The sequence below is a fragment of the Leucoraja erinacea genome, chromosome 8, assembly GCF_028641065.1.
Source record: "Leucoraja erinacea ecotype New England chromosome 8, Leri_hhj_1, whole genome shotgun sequence".
Taxonomy (NCBI): domain Eukaryota; kingdom Metazoa; phylum Chordata; class Chondrichthyes; order Rajiformes; family Rajidae; genus Leucoraja; species Leucoraja erinaceus.
This window is the reverse complement of record NC_073384.1, coordinates 47,705,993-47,727,877: the sequence shown is the minus strand read 5'-3', so window position 1 is coordinate 47,727,877 and position 21,885 is coordinate 47,705,993. Positions and strand designations below refer to the sequence as shown.

The window sequence follows — 21,885 nt, the reverse complement described above, 5'->3', positions numbered from 1 at the left end:
GGATTGTGGCATAGAGGACAACGGTGACTGGAAGGTTGCGCTGCAGAGCCGAACAAAGACAGACCCGAAGGCCCACTCTCGGGCGCTGGTGGTGGCAGGCCTGGCTCTCCACCGCGTGCTGCCTGCAGGGATAGTTCGGAAGCTGCCGAGCTCGGCCCTGAAGACTGGAGAGGAGTCGAGGAGGAGGGAGCCGCTGGTGACAAGCGACGTGAGGAGTGGGCCGGTAGAAAAGGGACCAGGGTATTGCCTCCAGCGTCTTCAAGGTCGGCTGCAGAAGGTGCCCCGGGACACATAGGGCGAAGAGAGGGGCGACGGAGGAGGCATTGCAGTAGCCTGGGGGTTACCTGAATCAGGAGCGCTCCAGTACTTTGGACTTTTTCTTTGTGTAAATGGCGTCAAATATGGCGACGTGCAGGTGTAAGCTATACAAAAATAATTTAATTGTGCAGTGCATACATAACAATAAAGAACCATTGAATTGACGCTCAAGGTAGGTGAAGTTGCATGATTTATTTTATTTACAGTGATAAGAAAGTCCAGGACTGCATGGGGTCACTGTCCCTCACTGACAGAGTGCATGTGCGATGACATTAGCGATCTTGGGCTTGTCCCAACCGCTTTGTCCTGGTCTTCGAAGGAGCAGGCATGGCGATCGCAGGCTTCTTCTTGCAGTTCACTCTTCCTTGAGAGGAGCCCCTGACAGGACAGGTTTCTTCCTGGCAGCTCAGCTTTGGGCCTGCAGAGGCAATGCTGGCAGTCTCTGGATTATCCTGGCGGACAGTTTTTGCCTGTGTGTGGGTGCAGTCCCTCATTATCTTTGGGCAGGAAGAGGTTCTGGCATCTCAGGCTTGCCCTGGCCTCTCAGTCATAGCCTCAGTAGAGTCGCTGGTTATCTAAGGTTTTCTTCCCGGTAGTCCAGTCTGATAACACTGGTGGTCTAAGATTTGTCCCAGTGGATCAGTCTTCCTCAAACCTACAACAGGGGAATACAGCTAGCAGGGTTGTCCTTGTGTTGGTCACAAGGAAGGCCATTTGAGCTTAAAGGAAAAGCAATGAAGGCTGCCTTGGAGATGAGGGAAGACACAGGAGAGGGAGGACAAAGTAACCTTCAGTGTGCGTTTGACTACCCCCTACATGAATCACTGCCCGATGGATTTTGCTGCTATGATAGGGCTATCACAACTGCAAGTTGCTGATGATCTAGTGAGTTAGAGTTGGCACCAAGCAGATGAAAATAAAGGCTGCAGTCAACAATTGTGCTAATTATTTTTACCATTAGAATATGGATCTTGTGGTCGAAGTATTGAAGTCAGAATGGAAATGGCATCCTATTAAGATAGTCAGCAAGTTATGCGCCTTTTGAACAAAAAGGTTTTAGGATTATGATCTCAATGTTTGCTTGCAAAATTTTATTGGGAAATTTTATTCGGAAATAGCTCCAATTAAATGAGTAATTCTTCAAAGGTGTTCTTCAGCACGTGTTACCCTTCATCACTGATAACTTCCTTGTGAATGAAGGGTAACATCTCCATGCTACACCACTACGTTCTTCTTCAATGATCAGAGGCACAAATACCTTCCCTCTACTGACACACTTACATTTCTCCTCCAATTCCAACCACTCATTTTCTCCAGCTCAAAAGTGTAGCTATTGGAATTTATATGAGCCCAAACTGGCCTGTCTTTCTATCGGATACTTGAAACAGTTTTGCAGTCCTTCTTGGGCCTGCCTGCTCAACTCTTTGCCCAGTACATTAATAATGTGCTGGTGCAGCTTTCTATATGCATTCAAAACTTGAAAAAATTATCTTCGCTACCACTTTTCACTCAGTCCTCATCTTCATGTGATCTATCTTTGACTCTTCTTTGACACTGATCACTTCCCATATCTCTCCGTCTCTATCTCAAGAATAACGACTAACAACCATCCACTACAGGCCTGCAAACTCCTACAGCTATCTTGACTATACTTCCTCCCACCCTGCATCTACTGGGAAGTTTATTCCAGTAGATGGTTCATCATCCTGATTGGGAGATATTGTGGAACAGACACAGGATAACGAGCAACTGTTCATTGTGAATAAGAGCCAAGTCAGGGATCTGAAGTTGTTCACATGTATTCATAGATGGATAATGCAAAGCTAGTGAAACTAAACGTTGTTAGTTTGAGTATTATCACAATGAGGGGAGGGATGGGGGAGAAAATTGATGGTTACAATATAGTTGTGGTGAATGTATCATTAAAGCAACTGACAGATTTGTTTTTGAAGATTACCTACTTTCTGTTTGCTTTTTTGAAGAAATATTCAGGAATTCTGAAATTCCTTCGAGGGGCCTGTGTGCAAGTTATAACAGTATGAGCAACTATGGAAAGGTGAGATGATAGTTAAATGGGACAGAATAGAGTGAGGATCTATAATAAAGGGAGATATTAGAAGCTAGATCAGAGAGTCAGAAACAAGATTATTTTGGGATTTCTCTTTGTACCGCTTATCAAATCAAATAAACAATTAGGCACTCCAGAACATAAATTGATAGAATAGGGATAATTGGGACTAGTTCTGAGAAAACCAAGGAGTTGCACAGATTCCATTTCATCAGAAATATTTCCAATGTCCCAATAGTATAAAGGGGAGAAAGGAAAGATTTAAGATCTTCACAGAAATCAACATTTTACATTAGGAAAAGGAAGGACAAGATTGGAGGCCAATGCAAAAGGAAAGATTTGCAGAAATTAGGAACCAGAAATTAAAATAAACAGATTGATGATTATAGAAAACTGGAGGAAGCAGTGATTAAAAACAAGCTGGATTTTTGTAATGAATCTCTTGTGCATTAATTTAATAGTATTTCTTGATTGGAATGCTCAAGCTGCCTCGGCCATAGTATATTCAGGAATCAGTTGATGAAGTTAAGGGAAAGAAGTGAAACAGAGAAGTTTGGGGAATAGGTCGAGTCAGCAGTAAAATAGAATGTGGTTATTCTGAATCACGGGTGTGGTGACCACGGCTGGAATCTGTTTCATAACTTTCAGTTTTACAAGTCTCCACTTGGAGCTATTTTGTTTTCATTTTGCACTGTACCCTACAATGCTCATCTCATGCATTTTGTAAGATTAAATTACATAATATGTATGAGTGATGACAGTTCACATATCTGGCAACTCACCACCCACCAATCCTACCTCTAGACATCTATTGTTTGCAGAATGCTGGGATGTGAGTTGCATATACAAGCAACAGAGGGAATGCTGCAGCCTTCTGTTTCCTCTGAGTCAATCGGCTTATCAGCTGGAGTTTCCTGTATATTTGGAATGAGAAAGACCAAAGGATATGGTCATGGAGAGGGAAGGATGTACATTACAGGCCTCGTTAAATTATTTGCACGTTACTGGCAAGAGGAATTGTTGAATGTGGGCCATTTGAGCTGTGAAATGAAAGATTGCTGGCTATGATATCTGTAATGTCCAGATCTATGACCATGACTAGGTATGTATGCAAGCCTTGAGGTTGGTTGTTGTATTTTCCATCATTAGAGAGTGATGAAAGCCTTGCAATGGTGAGAGCAATGGCTGATTGCTGATAAATACTGGATGTTAGGTCATGCGCATGTGAGGCAGGAATAGTCATTAGTTGAGATTGGAAAATAAGGAACATTTAATGTAAAGAAACATTTAGACATTTACATGGATAGGATAAGTTCAGAGGGACATGGGCCAAACGCAGGCGGATGGGACTAGTGAAGATGGGACATGTTGGTTGGTGTGGGCAAGTTGGACTGAAGGGCCTGTTTCCACTCTGTATGACTCCATGACTCTCAGGGGTGGGGTGTGTAAGGATTGAGAAATTCCTGGTGTGGTTGAATAATTAATTGTTGAGGAATAATTGGGATTTTCTCTGGGATTTATAGACTTCCCAGTCGACCTGGAGCACATTTATAAAGTCTGTAAACTTTTTTTCTGCTCTGAGTAGATATGTTACAAAACTTACCTTCAGTGGCGCTGCAGTTCAGCCACTGCCCGTGTGCGTGACTTTGGCGCCTTTGAGAGGGGGCAGGTTTAAAATGTGATTTTTCTGCAGCCTATTCAAATCGATCAGTTAGGCTGTTTAGTTGCTAAAGAAAAATCGCTTCGACTGCCGTTTTATTAAGTTTATTAAAATTAGCGCTGGATAATTTAATTGTTAGAGTACATTAAAAATCATCTTCTAAAGCCGTGAACACCAACAACGGGACGGATCTCACGTAGGGGACAAGGCAAGGTAGGCTGTTTATTTTTACATTAAAAAGTACTTCTTAAGATGCCTTTAATCAACATTTTAAGTTGCGAGAAGGTGACTTGGAGCCCATCCAAACCGGCAGTATTTTTCATGCCGACATGGGGTTCAAATTCACTGCAACCGCAACGTTCCAAACCAGCGTGTTCCACAAAATCCCACTCGCAAGATGATTTAAATGGCCATTAATTTACAGCAATTAAACACTAAATTCCTTCCATTTGGCCTATAAATTTATGACAATGAGATTTTAAAATCATGTTATATTGTGAATTCTTGTGTGAATGTTATTTGGACATTTTGGCTATTTAAAAATGTAAATCTTTTCTTAAGAAATGGATAGATGTTTAGATCTAGTAATTGAATTTTGGAATTAGCTACAATTGTGTAACTAACTAATTATATGCTTTAATTTCAGGTCATCCAAATAAGATTGTTTAATATTTGTGTCAGAATATTTCAATCTATAATAACTGAAAATTTCTTTCAGTTCTCTTAATTTTAGTAAAGTTATGGCCATTTGACTGTCCTTGATCACAGCTTTTGTGTTAAGTCAATGGAAAAACAATAGGGAACAGGATGCTAATTTCCGAGTATGAGAATGGCCATAACTTTTTTTATACCGAAGATATGAAAGTGAATTAGGTGTCAAATCAAACTTCTTTTTATGCTTTATCTGATGGGATAAATTGCAGACTTGATTTTTAAAATCTCAAAAATTTGTAACATTGCTACTCTGAGACTCAATCCTAAGCACATCGTCTTGAATTTTCTTCACTGGTTCTACATTTGCCTGGATAACTTCCTTATCCACATCAGCATTTAAAAGACAGGTTGTTCGCTCTCCAGTCTGTCTAACCAGTTTTCCACTCAGTGATATTCAAGCTGCACTGTAACTAGCAGCACTCTTCGGCGTGATGCAGTAATGACTTCAGTTGGCTTCAGTTCCATTCGATTGGTCCCCAGAACACCTGAAGTCCCTCTTTTCTATTGTCCATTAATGTGAAAAGCAACGCCATTTATCATGTTTCAGTACACAAATCTTGCACATGAATTCCTTTGGACTTTATAGATACAGTGCAGAAACAGGCACTTCGTCCCATCTGAGTCAACAACGACCAGCGATCACCCCGTACACTATCCTATCCAACACACTAGGGACAATTAAAAACAATGTCTTTGGAATGTGGGAGGAAACTGGAGGACACAGAGAATAACCATGCTGACACATGGAGAAAGTACAAACTACGTAGATAGCACCTGTGGTCCCGGGTCTCTGACGCTGTAAGGCAGCAGCTCTACCGCTATGCCACTGTGCCACCCCAAATTACTTCTGTGAACAATATCAGGGGAAGATGGTGCAAATCCCTGCCATTCACTATTTAAATGCATGGCTGCCAATGCAAAAGTAAATTTTGGTAAACAATACCGCAAATGCAACAGAGGTATTTGCATGTGACATCATAGTGAATTTATGCCTTAGAAACATGCCAATTTGGCTGTGAAATTTATTCCCCACTATAAACCTCCTCCCCTCTACATTCAAACATATCAGCATATCCTTCAAAAGGACATAAAGTGCTGGAGTAACTCAGCAGGTCAGGCAGCATCACTGGGGAACATGAATAGGCGACGATTTGGGTAGATACCTGAAACATCACCTATCCATGTTCTCCAGGGATGCTGCCTAACCTCCAGGGGCGTGGACACTCAAAAAGCATCTGGACCTGATGGTATACCTGGTTGTGATCTCGAAACCTGTGCAGTCCAACTGGCTGGAGTTTTGGCGAACATTTTCAACCTCTCATTAATGAGGTTAGAGATCATGCTTCCCCAGTATGTCAGCTCTTGGAATAAACTTATTAGAAACTACCCATCTTCCTTATAATTTTCAAAATTTACAACATCAATGGAGATTGTGACAAACTAGGGGAAGATGAAGATTTAGCAGTCTATCAGTTAGTGGGGACTGCTGTTGCAGGAATGAGTGAGTTTGATGGCCAAAAGAAAGTAGAAGAAACAATGGCAGATCTTGGTATTGCTAATCAAGAAGTCCATGAACCTTTTCTACTTGTGTAGGAAGGAACTTCAGATGCTGGTTTAAACCGAAGATAGACACAACATTCTGGAGTAACTCAGCGGGCCAGGCAGCATCTCTGGAGAGAAGGAATGGGTGACATTTCGGGTCGAGTCTGTAGAAGGGTCTCAACCTGAAATGTCACCCATTCGTTCTCTCCAGAGATGCTGCCTGTCCCGCTGAATTACCCCAGCTTTTTGTGTCAACCTTTTATACTTGTTATAGGAAATAAGTGTCTCTTCAGTAAGAATCTACACTTGGGTAGGATAACTATTCAAAGCGCAGGAGTCGCTCTCTTCAACAAGGCACATTGTACAAGGAGAATGGGGAAGGGGACACTTATTTGCTGTGGCATTCACAGATGATTTTGGAAAGGCGTTCAGTCTATGATTAGCAAACCAATTCCTTTCTGGTAATGTGACCTAGGCAGATGCCCTTCCGCTTCCCTAGATTTATGCAATATTTGTTCCAAAGGCAAAAATTTGATAATTCACACTTTTTGAGAGAAAGGACTAGTTGCGTCAATGCTAATGAACGTGGTTTCACCTGGCCAGGAACTGAAGCTGGGCAAGCCTAAGAATGATAAAGATTATTTTCACAGCAGACAAGAGGCCGTGTAGCAATCTGATTTGGTTTAGGAAAGTTACGTGGTCAGTCGCCTCGGGGGCTCAGCTGGAGGCGAGAATAAGTCCAGACTGTCTACTGTAAATTATGTGTTAATGATACTGTAAGGACTGCACAGTCTAAACCTTCAATGACTCAGAGTACAGTTAATGCCATTGAGAACAATTACAATAGGAGAGGTCAAAGGCCTGCTTTTAATTGGGACTTGGAGGACATGAGAATAATCTGTTGGCTCAGGATTTAGCATGCTCATATTTTTGTCACTGGTTTTAGTTATTTCTGTTGCCTCTATTTAATCCATGTTAGTTACCCTGCCAAAATCTGTGTTGTTTTCCAAAGGCACCAAACATATCAGATTAAACAACACTCCAAATCTCAGGGTATCAGAGTTTCTCATTCGTTTCTAGGCTGCATGCAAGATGGATTCAGCCAAAGTGATTTTTTTAACTGAGTCAAGAAAGACAATTAAGCTATGCTGGATGTTGGAAGACCTAACACTGAGTTACTGCAACAATATTATCGCGAGACTGACCACTCCTCAGAAATTCTGATTTAAACCTCCTTTTGCTTCCCATGATGTATTCAACTGCCATGCTACACAAGACATGCCTCCTAAAATTAATATGCAAATAAAACTAAAGTTCAGTTATTTCAGAGTTGATGGAAGGTTAAAGAAAATTTAAGGACCTGAGCCTCATCTTTACTGAGTGATATTGGCATCAAACCAGTAATCCAGACATTTTGACTGTAAATACTGGGTCGGGATTTGTTTTGACCCAATTAGTTCACTATATTATCACATCTCCATAAATAATTCAAGGTACTGTTGGATTCTTATTGCCAAATGCTGGCCTCAAGTACTCACGCCAGTGGCGATCTACCCATGCTCCGCTACAAGCCCAACTTACCTTTTGTGGATCCACATGATTCAAAGCAACAGCCTTGTCTTGTACCTAAATACCATCCTATGGAGAAGCCACAAACACCCCGATGGAAGATCTGAAAATTGCTTTCACTGGCCGCTATGAAAAATAAGCAAAAATGAAATAGTTATGCGCCTAAAATCTCTTAAAAACAATAAATAATTTATTGTGAAGTATATATTGAATGTAGTAATATATGCAATAAATAGCCTTGAAACTGTTCAAAGACTGCATCAAGGACCACTCTCTACATGCAGACCTAGCCCTAAAAGAACAGGAAACCCATGCCTGTGCCAGGACTGGCTAGAGTACAACCACTAGGAAGGTGGTCAGCAGTTTCGAAGACAATCGCCGAAGCCGAGTGTTAGAGACAGGAGGAAGGCTGCAACCCTAAATCCTCCCACAGGAGCCTTCATGTGCCCCCCCACTGATCATGCATGTGTGGCTTGAGCATCGGACTCGTGAGCCACACTCGATCTCACAAGACATAAGACTGCACAACCATGCTAGCATCGTCTATGACCAGCCAAAACCACCTATAGCTTTGATAATCATTCTCCCCCAAGCCAACAGGGGGTTTATTTTGATAATTGGCAGATGCCATGGCAGAAGGATACCCATGAAAAGTACAACCAGTCATCATTTTGTTTTTCCAGCAGTTCATCGATTGTTTGATTCATATTCGTCAAGATATGGCTGCTGTGTTCAAATTAGTTATTCGAGTGAAATCCAATCAAGTTAGAAAACTTAATCTCCTGAATTTCCATGTATGTTCAGTGCACATATAAGAGTGTACCCCGACTCTTACTTCTGATATCTGAAGGACCATTATTATGTAAGAATCAGGAAAATTGTCTGCAAATTACTTGTACAGAATTCTGTCCACGTGATTATTTGAATCGAACCTAATCTGCTGAATAAGGCAAACACGATGGTGCAAACACTTTCCATATTGTTCTATGTTCTATGTGCTTACAATCAAACTACTCCCAGCTACTGTAAGTGACTGTAATAACTTCAACAAATGCCTCCGTGAATATATTAAATTACACTTTATAGTCTTCCGAGAAAGATATAAACAACTGTTGTCCAGTTTATATTTATCAACTTACTGGAAGTTAGTGTGGTTTTTATTTAAATAGACACCTGTTAATTCAGCTGCTTAGAGAATTGGTGAATAAGAATTTCACTCACCCTGCCAGTAGTAAGGATTGATTATGTTGGCATGATTTTCTACCAAATTCCCCTTCTTTCTTAAATTTGGTTTTGCTCAATACTTTTATTTACAATATAATAATCCAGATTTTATAAAATACATGTCCTTCCAGTTATTATCTCCTAGCATTTACACCTTTACTTCAGAAGGTTGAGAGTTCAAATCCTATCCTGCACGATAATACTTTGGCGCCATATACAAAATGTCTGAAGTTTGGTCCATGCATTCGATGTACCAGGTGGCTCCCGATCCAGGTAAGCCCCAGGCTGTTGCAGAGCCTCCATTGTTGCCCTCGATCGGCTCAGCTCGCAAACCAGCGTCCCTCTCACCCCACCGCCTTTGTTTCCTGGGCCGCCTCCGGCAGCCGACCTTGAATTGGCATATTATGCCTTTTTGGAATAATATGGGGTAGCGATGATTGGACGAAGTTGGCTCTTCATTGCAAACTTCACATGGATCCATGGCTTTGACAGGCATTAATCACACTTTTTTTTTAACTGTGACATTGTTCCTTCCTCTGATATTGCTCTGATCCCTATCACCGCAGACTGGCCTGAAGAGGCCAAACCTCAGCACCATTGAGCTGAAGCCATTGCTAAATAAGTATTAACTGGATCCAATTACCTAATATTGGATTAGCCCACCCGAACCTCGACAGCACACACAGAGGCAAAGACTGAGCCACCAGGAGAAGCCTAGGACTGCCAACGCCGCATCTTCAAGACCAAAGCTGAGCACCAGGAGAAGCCTGAGACCACCAGCGCCTCATTTCGAGGCAGGGGTGAATTGCACGGAGAAGCCTGGGATCACTACGCCTCCTACTTCAAGATCAGGACTGAGCTGCGGGGACAAGCCCGAGATTGCAAGTGCCACCTCATATGCGTCCTGATGACTAGAGTCAGCACCCACATGTGGACCTGAACTTTCTTGCCGCTGAAAATAAATCGTATCATGTGCGTTCACCCTACTGCGAGTGCCGGTGTGGTTATTGCAGAACCTGGTGTCATCCCCAATGCCGCAACATGAAAATGTGCCATCCAGCTGTCAGTTCTGAGACTCGAATGCAAGGTCTGACCGGACTTGTGCTGTGGCTAGGATGGGCCAGGAAACATCATGATGATCTGATGGTTAGGAGTGTGGGAGAAAGTCAGTAGAAACATCGGAGACTTTTGCTGGGATAAACAGCAATTGCACTCAGGTTTAGACTTAGGATTCAATTGATGGAATTGAAGACGATAGCGGTGCCCGTTGGTAGTTTTGGTGCATTTAGCATCAGAAGATTGGCTTTAGAAACATGGGGAATTGGAATGGAGTTTGGAGATAACATTGTTAGATTGGGGGTATAACCAGTCAAGGAGCAAATGACTGAGTGTAAGTGCAGAACAATGATTAATTCATCGACAATGTGATCCAATGCTCCACAAAGAGCTTTGCACAGGAAATGAAGTCATCCTAGGAGCCATTACTATGAAAACCATGTCAGAGGCACAAGCATGATTCATGCTCAGAAATAGCACCAGAATTAGTTATCACTGATCATTCCAAACAAAAAATCTCTCCTTTAATCCCGTACGAGCACTTTTTTTTTGTGATGAAATTTTGGGCACCGATGTTTTAACATTTGTAAGTGTTACCCTCGGGCAAGGCATTGATTAAAGGGCCTGTCGCACTTGGGCGTCATTTGCGTGTCATTTACCGACAGGGGCGGTAGTGACTGACGCGCACAAATTGTCTGGCAGTACGACAGTCGCGTGCTCTTGAGGGCCCTTGAGTGCCAAGTGCTCTTGAGGGCCCTGCTTTAGGGAGCCATTTGCGATGTCGTTCGTACTTTGTCAGATCTCCGTGGCAAGGATTTTCCCAGTGAAAATCAAAGATACTATGGTGAAAATTTTTCAAAACTACATGCGTTTTATACCCTGGTGGTCACGTGATGCGGCGCTCAAATGACACGCAAATGACGGTGTACGGGCGGCGCATGGTTATGGACGTTGATGCACGGTGACGCATAATAAATTAGCACAGGCAATGTTCGTGCGTCACCGTGCGTAACCATGCATCACCACGCGCTACACATACACCATCAGTACGTCAGCGTACGCTGTCAGTACATCAGCATGCACGAAGAATACGTCCCGCAGGTGGCGCGTGAGGATTTTGAGCACTGCAAAATTCTGGGGCGATAGGGAAGCACTGTGTTACCGCGCGTCACTGCATACGCCACCACGCCTAACCACGCGTCACGAAGCGCTAACCCATATTTAGGATGTCGCGTAAATGAGGCGCAAATGACGTCCAAGTGGGACAGGCCCTTAAGGCTGCAGCCTTTAACAGAAATTAGTAACTAACATCTTAAGGGCCTGTCCCACTTAGGCGACCTAATCCGTGAGTTCTGGCGAGTTTGCCCTCAACTCATACTCACAGCATGGTCGACACGAGGTTGTAGGAGATCTTCGTAACTCTCATTCATGCTCGAGAGTGGTCTCTGCGTACTCAAGGCCTCAGGTAGGTTGCGGCATTTTTTTCAAAATGTTAAAAAAATGCCATGAGTAAAAAAAGGTCGCCATGGAAAAAAATCAACACTTTTTTTTATTTGTAGGTTTAGTCATAGTAGATCGTAGTAGGTCGTGGTAGGTCGGCATGTTAGTCATAAGTAATCGAGGGAAGTCGAAGGTAGTCGTAGATAGTCTTCATCATAGTCGAAGGGAGGTCAAAGGGAGGTCAAAGGAGATCGAAGGAGGTCGTCTTCACTCAATTATTCGGTGTCCAATTTTCCCGACGTTAGTTGTAGCTAGTCATAGCTAGTCGGCACTAGTCTTCAACATAGTCGAAGGAGGTCGAAGGAAGTCTTCTACATAGTCGACGGAAGTCTTCAACATGACATTTTTATAAACTGTTCTAAGATCGCCAATTAGGTCGCCCAAGTGGGACATCCCCTTTAGGGCATAAAAACAGTCATCTTTAGAGGATGAGCAACTGGATTACTTTTGCTAAGATATACCCTTAAATGGGAGAAAGAATGTTGTGCACTCCTGCCTCACAGAGGATGTGAGTCTGTCATGGGCATCCATCCAAAATGTGATTCTTATTCATAACATTCAATGCATCACGATCTTTTAAAATGCTGCCTCTAGAAGTGTGAGAATAAGGTTTCAAATTATGGTTTCATTCCCAATGTTTTTTAAAGATTCCAGTGCTTTGGTCCAAGCATTATTTGACTTTTTTGGCCAGATTCTTACCTCTTATCTTTTCCTAAGCAATTGTAGCATAATATTTTGCTTTCTATTTAATTTAATATGGGATGTTACAAAGGGAAGTTATTGATTCGAAACGTGCTTTGCAATTCAGGTGCCCTGCACCCCAAAATAACCCTTGACCTACTTCTCTCGATACTAAGTGCAGGAGTAACTCAGCGGGCCATGCAGCATATCCATGGAACATGGATTAGTGATGTTTCTAGTCAGGAACCTTCTTCAGACTTCACCCAAAACATCACCCATCCATGTTCTCCAGAGATGCTCGAGCACTCAACACTTCCGGGTTTTATAGTCCCTCCGGAAGGGGAGTGGCCTTCAGGAGAGAGAATCACAACATTTTTTTATACACTAATAACTATTATATTTTTCATCGATGGGAAAAGTCTTCTTGTCCTGCGCAGCTGAAGGGGACTCTGAGTAAGATGGCCAAAAATCACTGCCGTAAGTGGCAGCGTTTTTTCTAAAATCAATATACAGGACAACAGGAAGTGGTCAAGATCAGACTTTTAATAATATAGATATTCTCATGTAGCCACTTCAAACAGGTATTCAAATTCTCAAGTGTTTTCTCCTATTGAACATGACAGGCATGCAAAGGTGAAGAGGTTCAATGATGTGGTGTCTAAGCCAAAGAATATGAAGTTTAAAAAAAATAAAGAAAGACAAATGAGATGAGCAGGAAATGGTAGTGGGATTTACATGGATATGCTTCTGATGTGTGGCCACTTTGATCCATTAGATGTGCAAATTCAGTCCTCATATTGTGTGTTCTAAATCCTCTTTTGAGGAAATTCAGCAAGATTGTGTCCCATTTGAAGACAGGCTACCCCACTCAGTTGTAGGTTATAGTAGACTGGAAGCCTCCCTTCCTGCAAGTATTTTTCCTTTACGCTTTGTAATATTAGTGTTGGCCCTGAGGGGGTTCCCAAAAGAGACATTGATTGAGACTTCACCAATGACAATGACCTGTGTTTACATTTGCAGATTTGATGTAATTAAAAGGCAAAAGACATTTTAACAAGAGCATTATTAGACTAATTTCATTTTAACAAGAAGGTTATTGGACTAATATTCGAGCAGCTGCCTGACAAATTCAGAGTCAGAGTCAATTCAGAGTCAATTTAATTGTCATTTGGACCCCTGGAGGTCCAAACGAAATGCCGTTTCTGCAGCCATACATTACACACAAATAGACCCCAGACACAACATAATTACATTTTACATAAACATCCATCACATAGCTGTGATGGAAGGCCAAATAAACTTATCTCTCCACTGCACTCTCTCCCCCCCCGATGTCAGAGTCAAAGTCAAAGCCCCCGGCTGGCGATGGCGATTGTCCCGCGGCCATTGAAGCCACGCCGGGTGGTGCGAGGTCGCACACCGGGTCTTGGTGTTGGAGCCCCCGGTGTGCGCTCGCAAAGTCCCGCGGCCATTCCAGCCGCGCGGGGCGGTGATGTCAGGCCCCGCTCCAGGAGCTCTTCGACCCCGCAACTCGGGCGGGAGAATTCGCCGTTGCAGGAGCCCCGAAAAGCGGTCTCCCTCCAGGGAGCCGCGGGCTCCCCGGTGCCGTCGTCCGCAGACCCGCAGTAGCAGCCTCCGACTCAGCAGCGGCATCGGCAGCAGCAGCAGCAGCAGCAGCAGCAGCAGCTCCTCCACCGCTCCAACCGCTCCGGACTCGGCCAGCCCCGCGACGGCGACGGTGAGTAGCACCAGAGTCCCCGGCTTCTTCCTGTTGGAGGCCGCTCCTCGTTGCGGCCTCAACGACACCTGAGACCCGACGAGAAAAGGTCGGGTCTCCAGTGCAGGGAGAGATTTAAAAAGTTTCCCCCCCCCTCCCACCCCACCCCCCGCCCCCACACACACACACCCCCAACATAAAATAACAAAAACTACATCAAAACACAGACAGAAAATAATAAAAACGCGGACAGACTGCAGAGGCCGCTGCTGGCCAGAGCCGCGCCGCCTACCGGAGGGTTAGTAGGATTAAATGGTCGATGAGATGTGGATAATGGAGAATTTCATGGAGGGAATATCAAGGTATAAGGCCTTGGCTACTGAAGGTACAGACACCATTTTTTGGCCCCATATGTGAGGAAGAATGTGCTGGCATTGGGGAAGGTCCAGAGGAGGATTACGCAAATGATCCCAAAAATGATTGGGTTAGCATATGATGCGCGTTTGAAGGCACTGGGCCTGTACTCGCTGGAGTTTAGATGTGGGTGGGTGGATGGACCTGATTGAAACCTACCAAATAGTGAAAGACCTGAATAGAGTGGATGTAGAGGGGATGCATCCACCAATGAGAGAGTCTTGGACGAGAGGCCATACTCAGAATAAAAGGATGTACCTTTAGAAACACTCAGTGGGCAGAAGGGCCTATTTCCACACTGTATCTCTAAAGTCTAAAGTCTAAAAAGAAGGACAAAGTAAGAAAGGGAAAGACTTTTCTGAAACCCACATCAAGCCAATGGAGAGATAGCAGTGCTATGTAACACACTGTGTGCCAGAAATATTTGGCAAACGTTTGCGGAAATATATTGATGTAACTCTTGTCAACCAATCAAAAGTGCATTATCAACATTCTGGAGCTAGTTTAAATAACTCTGGTTGTACATCAGTGCTGGAGGATTTCTAAGAAATACATTTTAAAGGTCTTGGCTATGGTTGTCCAATCAATCTTAAAGACTCGTCCACCATAAATATCCACCAATGGATATTTTTAAGGCAGAGATTGATGGACTCTTGATTGGTAAGGGTGTCAGGGATTATGGGGAGAAAGCAGGAGAATGCGATTGAGTGGGAAAGATTGATCAGTCATGATTGAAAGGTGGAATAGACTTGATGGGCCGAATGGCCTAATTCTGCTCCAATAACATCAACAATTTGGAATATTGAAAGGGAAACTGAAGAAACGTTACTTTGAGACCAAAATTATTTTTTTTCCTACTATTTAATCATATGAATATTATTTAAAATATAATTTTTTAGGTTCATATCATGTTAATAATGTGCAGATATCTAATGACAGGCAGAACCTTTCTCCCAGGATAGAAATGTCAAATTATATAGGGCTTAGCTTTAAGGTGAGTGCGCCATAGTTTAAAGGAGAAGGGTAGAACAAGTGTTTCACGCAGAGGGTGGTGGGTGCCTGGAACATGCTGCCAGGGGAGGTGGTGGAGGCAGGGATGCTAGTGGCATTTAGGGGCTTTTACATTGTCATGTGGATATGGTTGTAATGGAGGGATATGGATCACATGCAGGCAGATAAGATTAGTTTATCTTGATATTACTTTTGGTGCAGACGGTGGGCCGAAGGGTCTGTTCCTGTGCTGTACTTTTCTACGTTATAAAAAAAACGTGTTGTTATTGTTGAGTTACGATTTCTAGTACCTGGTTTCAGAAACCGTATGTGAACCCTTGACCATTGTTACTGTGACTTCAGAGTTGGACAATATTTGGCTGGATAATTTTTATATAGCCCTAAACTAAATAAGAAAAAAAGCTCACTTTGATTTTGGCTTTGCCTTATTCTGTTTTTAGCCGAACATTGTTAATGCAATAAAAAGCCATGGTCCAAAGGCATGGAAGGAAACTAGGCTGTTGGCCTCAGCAGCATATTTAAAGTAATATTTGCATCATTTCTGCTGTTCCACCAAGGTGACTCATCAGTGTAAAAACAAAGAACTTCAGATGCTGGTCAATACACAAAAGGACACAATGTGCTGGAGTAACTCAGGAGGTCAGGTAGCATCTCTGGAGAACATGGATAGGTGATGTTTCGGGTCAAGACCCTCTTCAAACCGATTCTAAGGAGGGGTGAGCCACTTTCATGGGCAGCAGTTAGTTCACAATACATTTAGGTATTCCTGAACAACTTACGATGTGGGTCTTTATTGACAAATACAAATACCTTGCCTCATTTTAGATGCAAAATTAATATGGACATATTTTTATGTTCTTGGGGTTTGGGAAAGAGCCATGCTCATGAAACATTTTTATGGAAAGACTTAAAACAGTAGCACTACATGTGCTCCTTGATTTGACTTGGTTTGCACTCATTCTTTATTTATATTTAAAGCTAATTAAATGATTGTACATAAAATTGCAAGAGGCACAGATGGGGTAGATAGTTGTAATCTTTTTCCCCAAGGTGGGAAGACAAGTACCAGAGGGCATGGGTTTATGGTGAGAGGGGAAATTTTAAAGGAAATTTGCGAGAGCAGTTTTTTAAACAGAGAGTTGTGAATGCTTAAATCGTTTTGCTGGGGAGGTGATGGAAGCAGAGAGAGTCGCAATGTTTAAGAGACATTTAGACAGGGACATGCACAGACAGGGTGGGAGGGATACAGACCATGTACAGACAGATAATATTAGTTTAAATTGGCACCATGGTCAGGCCAGATAACGTGGGCTGAAGGGTCTGTTCTTGTGCTGTATTATTCTATGTTCTGTGTTGTTGTCTAACTGACTATGTGTTAGAGCTTTAAGAGTCTCCAGTACAGATCACAAACATGTAAGTGTTTATATTCACTTTAAGCTGATTTTGGTTGAAATACCACAAGTGTTTCTGATGTTCACACTTAACAAGATCTATATTGGGACAATTCCTGCAAACCCCTTCTTGTTTAAAAGACCAGCGACTGTGAGAAAATGATATTATGGATATTTTCAGCAACCATTTGCCTTCCTGATGAAAACTCAGACTCAGTCTTTAAATGGGCAGCCAGCACACTCAGCGAGACAGGCAGCAACTGGTTCTATTCACACATCAGGTTCTGAGCCATGTATGAAAGAAGTACTTGTGAATCACTCCGTCACCTGGAGGATCTGTTTGTGTCCCTGAATAGTGGGAAAGATGAATAAAAGGGCCAGTGTCTTTTTTATTTCAGTTTTCCAACCTGACTCACCATTTCCTGTGAATCACCAGACACTACTCAGCAACAGGTAAGTGTTTTGTATTTATTTCCAGCAATTATTATATCCTAGTTTATTTAATGATACAGCATGGAAACAGGCCTTTCAGCTCACCGAGTCCATACCGACCATTGATCACCCGTTCACACTAGTTCCCTGTTAATTCATTTTCCTATTCTCTCCCCACACACTCGGGGCAATTTACAGATGTCAATTAACCTACAAACCCGCACATCTTTGGGATGTGTGAGGAATCCGGAGCGCCCGAGGAAACCCGTGCAGTCACGGGGAGTATGTGCAAACTCCGCACAGACAGCACCCGAGGTCAGGATCGAAGCCCGGATCTCTGGCGCTGTGATGCCGCAACTTTACCAGCTGCTCCACTGTGCCACCCAAAGATATTTTAGCTAGTTCTTGGTCCATTCAACCTTCATCCAGTTCCCCATCGAACAGGCCCCAGTAATATTTACACATTAGAATCACATTACACAACCTGAAACTTCCAGTGTTACAGTGCTGCTCTCACTTTAAATCAGGCCTGAAGATGAAAATGGTTCTGACTGGTGTAAATGTTAAGGTAAGAAAAGATATGTTGGATGTGTACTAGTTCAAAATTGGTTTAGAAATAACATTTTTTTGGTATAAATATATTAATGCTCCTTCAGTTTTTACACTACTGCTAATTTGATAACTTATCATAAACTTTTATTTTGCAGTTTAATTGTATCTATAATTGACAATCAACCAACAGTTGCATAGTTAGGTGAAATTATATTTATAACATATTTACAGCAATGAAAACTACCTTTGAGGATTTAATATTGAGTATTCAGTCTCTCTGACCAGACTTAAATTTAGATTATGTATCCTGCAGTGGTTGTTTCACTCTTCAATCAACAAAGAACACATTGGACAATGCATTTTTGGTTCTCAGACTTCTTGACAATCATGACTGTGGAAGTCAGAAAGATTGGCTCCTTTCAGGATCTGAGGTCATGGAGAGACATAATAATAGAATCAGTTTACTCCTGTGGCCTGACTGCCGTTCTGAGAATCTAATTGGCCTATTCTGCCTGGCTTTATGAGTCAGGTGAAGTGTAATAAAGGTATTGAATAACATATTGCTGTCTGAAATAACTGATAGAGCATACCTTGAATAATGAGCTTTGGTTATAAAAATAGTGTTACCCGAGGCCCTGTTGCTAATACTCTTGGCTCTTTCAGGGGCTCATGGGGAACAATAACTGGAGAACAAAATCTAGGCTAAATGCTTCACTGTTGGAAGAGAAACCTTTTGAATGAGGTGTTTAACCAACGCCCTGTTTGCTCTCAGGCAGATGCAAAGCACTCGTCTTGGTAGATTTAAAGCAATGAAACATATTATCTCTCCAACGTCACTTCATTGCTTACGGCTACACATACTACATAAATTGGTAGCTTGTTTGTTAATTGACAATATTTTATAGAATATAGAAAAGCACTGTACAGGACAGGCCCTTCAGCCCACAATATCCAGGTCGAACATGAGGCCAAAATCCAAATCTTATTTGCCTGCACATCATCCACATCTCTACATTCAGAGGGATGTTGAGATCCAAGTCCCGCGCTCTGAAAGTAGAAAACCCAAGTGGATAGAATGATATCGATGGCACACATCATGCTTGCTTTCATTAGTTGGGGGATGGACCTCAAGTTGGGATGTCATGTTGCAGTTGTATGAAACTTGTCAAGCCACATTTGGAGTATTGCATGCAGTTCTGTTGGCCACGCCAGAGGAAAGTAGAAGCTTGAAGAGGGTACATATCACCAAGAGTATTGACATTATATTTACCAAAACCTCACCATCTACACTTTATTGGGCACCTTGAACAAAAACTTAGCTGGAGCAGTCACTTAATGACTATGTTTACAAGGGCACATCAAACACAAAGAGCTCCTGCTGTCCTTTAGCCTTTCTGCCACAGACAATAGTTGATGGAATGCGTACCACTTGCCTTGAACAGTGGAGCTCCAAAAGCACACAAGAGGATTGGCATCATCCAATGCTTGATTGGCGCACTATCCACCATTCAAACATTCTCTTTCTCAAATCAGTGTGAATCCTGGTTAAAGTATGAACAATTTACAAACTGCACTACTGTAAATATCCTGGGCTGATCCTGAAGAGGGGTTTACAGAACAGAAATCAAGTGTGCAAGGGGTGCAGGAAGATGAAAATCTACTGGACATGGTGTCCAACTTCATACAGCCAGACCAGACTGGCCGAAACCTGGAACAAAAACTAGCTGCCAGTATTGATTATATGTCATTTAAGCAGCTACAGGAACAGGCTGTGATGGACACCACGGCAAGACACTTGGCACCAGGAAACTGTATATCACTGAATGTTCCTATCGTAAATAATTGCATATGGAAACACGTCGGGGCAGGAGTTAGAGGTCTGGATGTCAAACTCCAAAAAGTACTAAAGCTTCTAACAGCGGGAATAACAGCTTTCGCCCGCACAGTAGATGAGAAGGAGATGTCGCAGGATCAACAGGATGCACTGGCACTGCTTTGTAGTACACAATACGAAATAAACAGCATCAGGAAGAGTGCCATCCGACCTGCTTTAAACCCGAAATTCGCAGGTCTGTGCAAACCTGGAAACACAAAACCAACAATTTTACTATTTGGAGGAAACCTATCCAAGCAAGTCAAGGAGCTCGATGAGGAGGCAAAAACCCTGGGGCTCATAAAAGCAACATCATCAAGAACCTACTACGGCCATAAACAGCACCCTTATGCACCCACCAGTAGAACAAGACAAACTAGTGAAAGCTCAAAGGCCAGGTACACCGAACATCGGTCTTTTTTAGGCCATGCCCAGACCGGCCTTCGTGGAAGATGTGCAAACCCCCAACACCAACCCAACCACAAACCCAGACACCGGCGCATCAACCTCCATGAAGGATTTACAAAAATAAGTAAACCTGCCACTGGTAACCATGGAGGTAGGTGGGCCTGGTTCCTTACAAATTGCAGGGAGTATGGAGGTTGGTGGGAGATTACACTTCTTTCTGGATGCATGGAGTATGTTAAATATCCAAGGTTTCATTAACGTCGCCTGCCAAACCTGTGACCTCTATCATTTCAAAAGCAAACATTGGCAAGCATGGGGGAATCCATTGACTGTCGTTCCATTCCAAGTCACACACTATTCTGACTTGAAATCTTCCCATGAACACTGGGTCAGAGCTGTAAATTCTCTCCGACGGTGGAAATATATTCACTCCAAGGGCCGCAGCAGTGCAAGAAGATAGTTCCTCATCATATTCTCAAGGGCACTTAGTGATGACCTTTCAATCCTGGCATTGTCAACGACGCCTCATTCCATATAAATAACAAGATCTCTACTGCCAACCCTGTGATTGCTCCTTGGACACTATGCTGGGTGGGGCATATATCTCAGTTCAGAGCAGTTGTTTGTACAGCTAAGAGCATAAATTTATTTTGAACTCAGTCTATTTTAAGAGCAGAGAATACTGGAACTTATGAAAGAAACCACAGCAACTTCTCCCAATTAAATAGAAGATCTTTGACAGACGACCAGGGAGCAGAGGATTGTTGCACATGAATTGAATGATTTTCAAATCAGTGTTAGTTCAATAGCCAATTCTGGGCCAGGTTGTTGTTCTAATAACATGACACAAGTTTTGCAATCTCTTTCCCCCTGCTCCGTCTCACTATTGTTGTTGTTGATCTTGCCGACGCAGTGGTATCATTGGCGAACCTAAACATTGTGTTGGCACTGTGCTTGACCACTCAATCATGGTTGTGCAGGGAGGAGAGCAAGAATTGAGCCACAACCCTGACGGGCACCAGTGGTGAAGATCAGAGTGGAAGAAATGTTATTACCAATTCCAACTGACTGAGGTCTGCCGATCAGGGAGTCCACATTTCAGTTGCAGATGGAGGCCCCAGGGCAAGGTTCAAAATAGAACGTAGCACATAAAACATAGAACAGCACAGTACACAAACACAATGTCTGAGCCAAACATGATGCCAATACCAACATTTATCTGCCTGCACATAACCCATATCTCTCTATTCTTCACTCTCAGCGGTGCTGGCTCGAAGGGCGGAATCTCTCTATTCTTCACTCCCTGTATATCCATATGCCTATTCAAAAGTAACTGAAATGCCACTATTGTATATAACTCCACCACCATCCCCGACAGCGCGTACCAGACACACATCACGTCCTGTATAAAAAAGTTGCTCTGCACATCTCCTTTAAAATTTGCCCCTCTCACCTTAATCCTGGAGATGAGATTAGATGAGGAAGAAAAGGTGGAGATGGGACAAAGCCTGGGAAGTAATACTGTAGGTGGATAGAGGAGGGTTTGGATTAGCAGGTGGATAGACAAAGGCCAGAGCTGAAAAGAAGACAAAAGACTGTAATATAAGAAGGGAAGAGGAAGCCAGAGGAAGGGATATAGGTAGAAGAGAATTGGGGGAAGGAAAAATGGGGGAATGGTACAGTGGGAGACATGTGTGCACATCCAGGTGGGGCACAGGGAACAGAGGGGGGATAAAGGCGGGGTGGGTAGGGGTT

The 21,885-nt window shown here is 42.9% G+C and overlaps 1 long non-coding RNA gene across 1 annotated transcript; it reads left to right on the top strand.

Annotated features, from left to right (window-relative positions):
* Window positions 1-2,370: 2,370 nt before the first annotated feature.
* Window positions 2,371-21,364, top strand: LOC129699665 (uncharacterized). Its single transcript, XR_008723901.1, has 3 exons — window positions 2,371-3,488; window positions 17,264-17,318; window positions 18,163-21,364. It is a non-coding gene; the product is annotated as an uncharacterized LOC129699665 (long non-coding RNA).
* The last annotated feature ends 521 nt before the right edge of the window (window positions 21,365-21,885 follow it).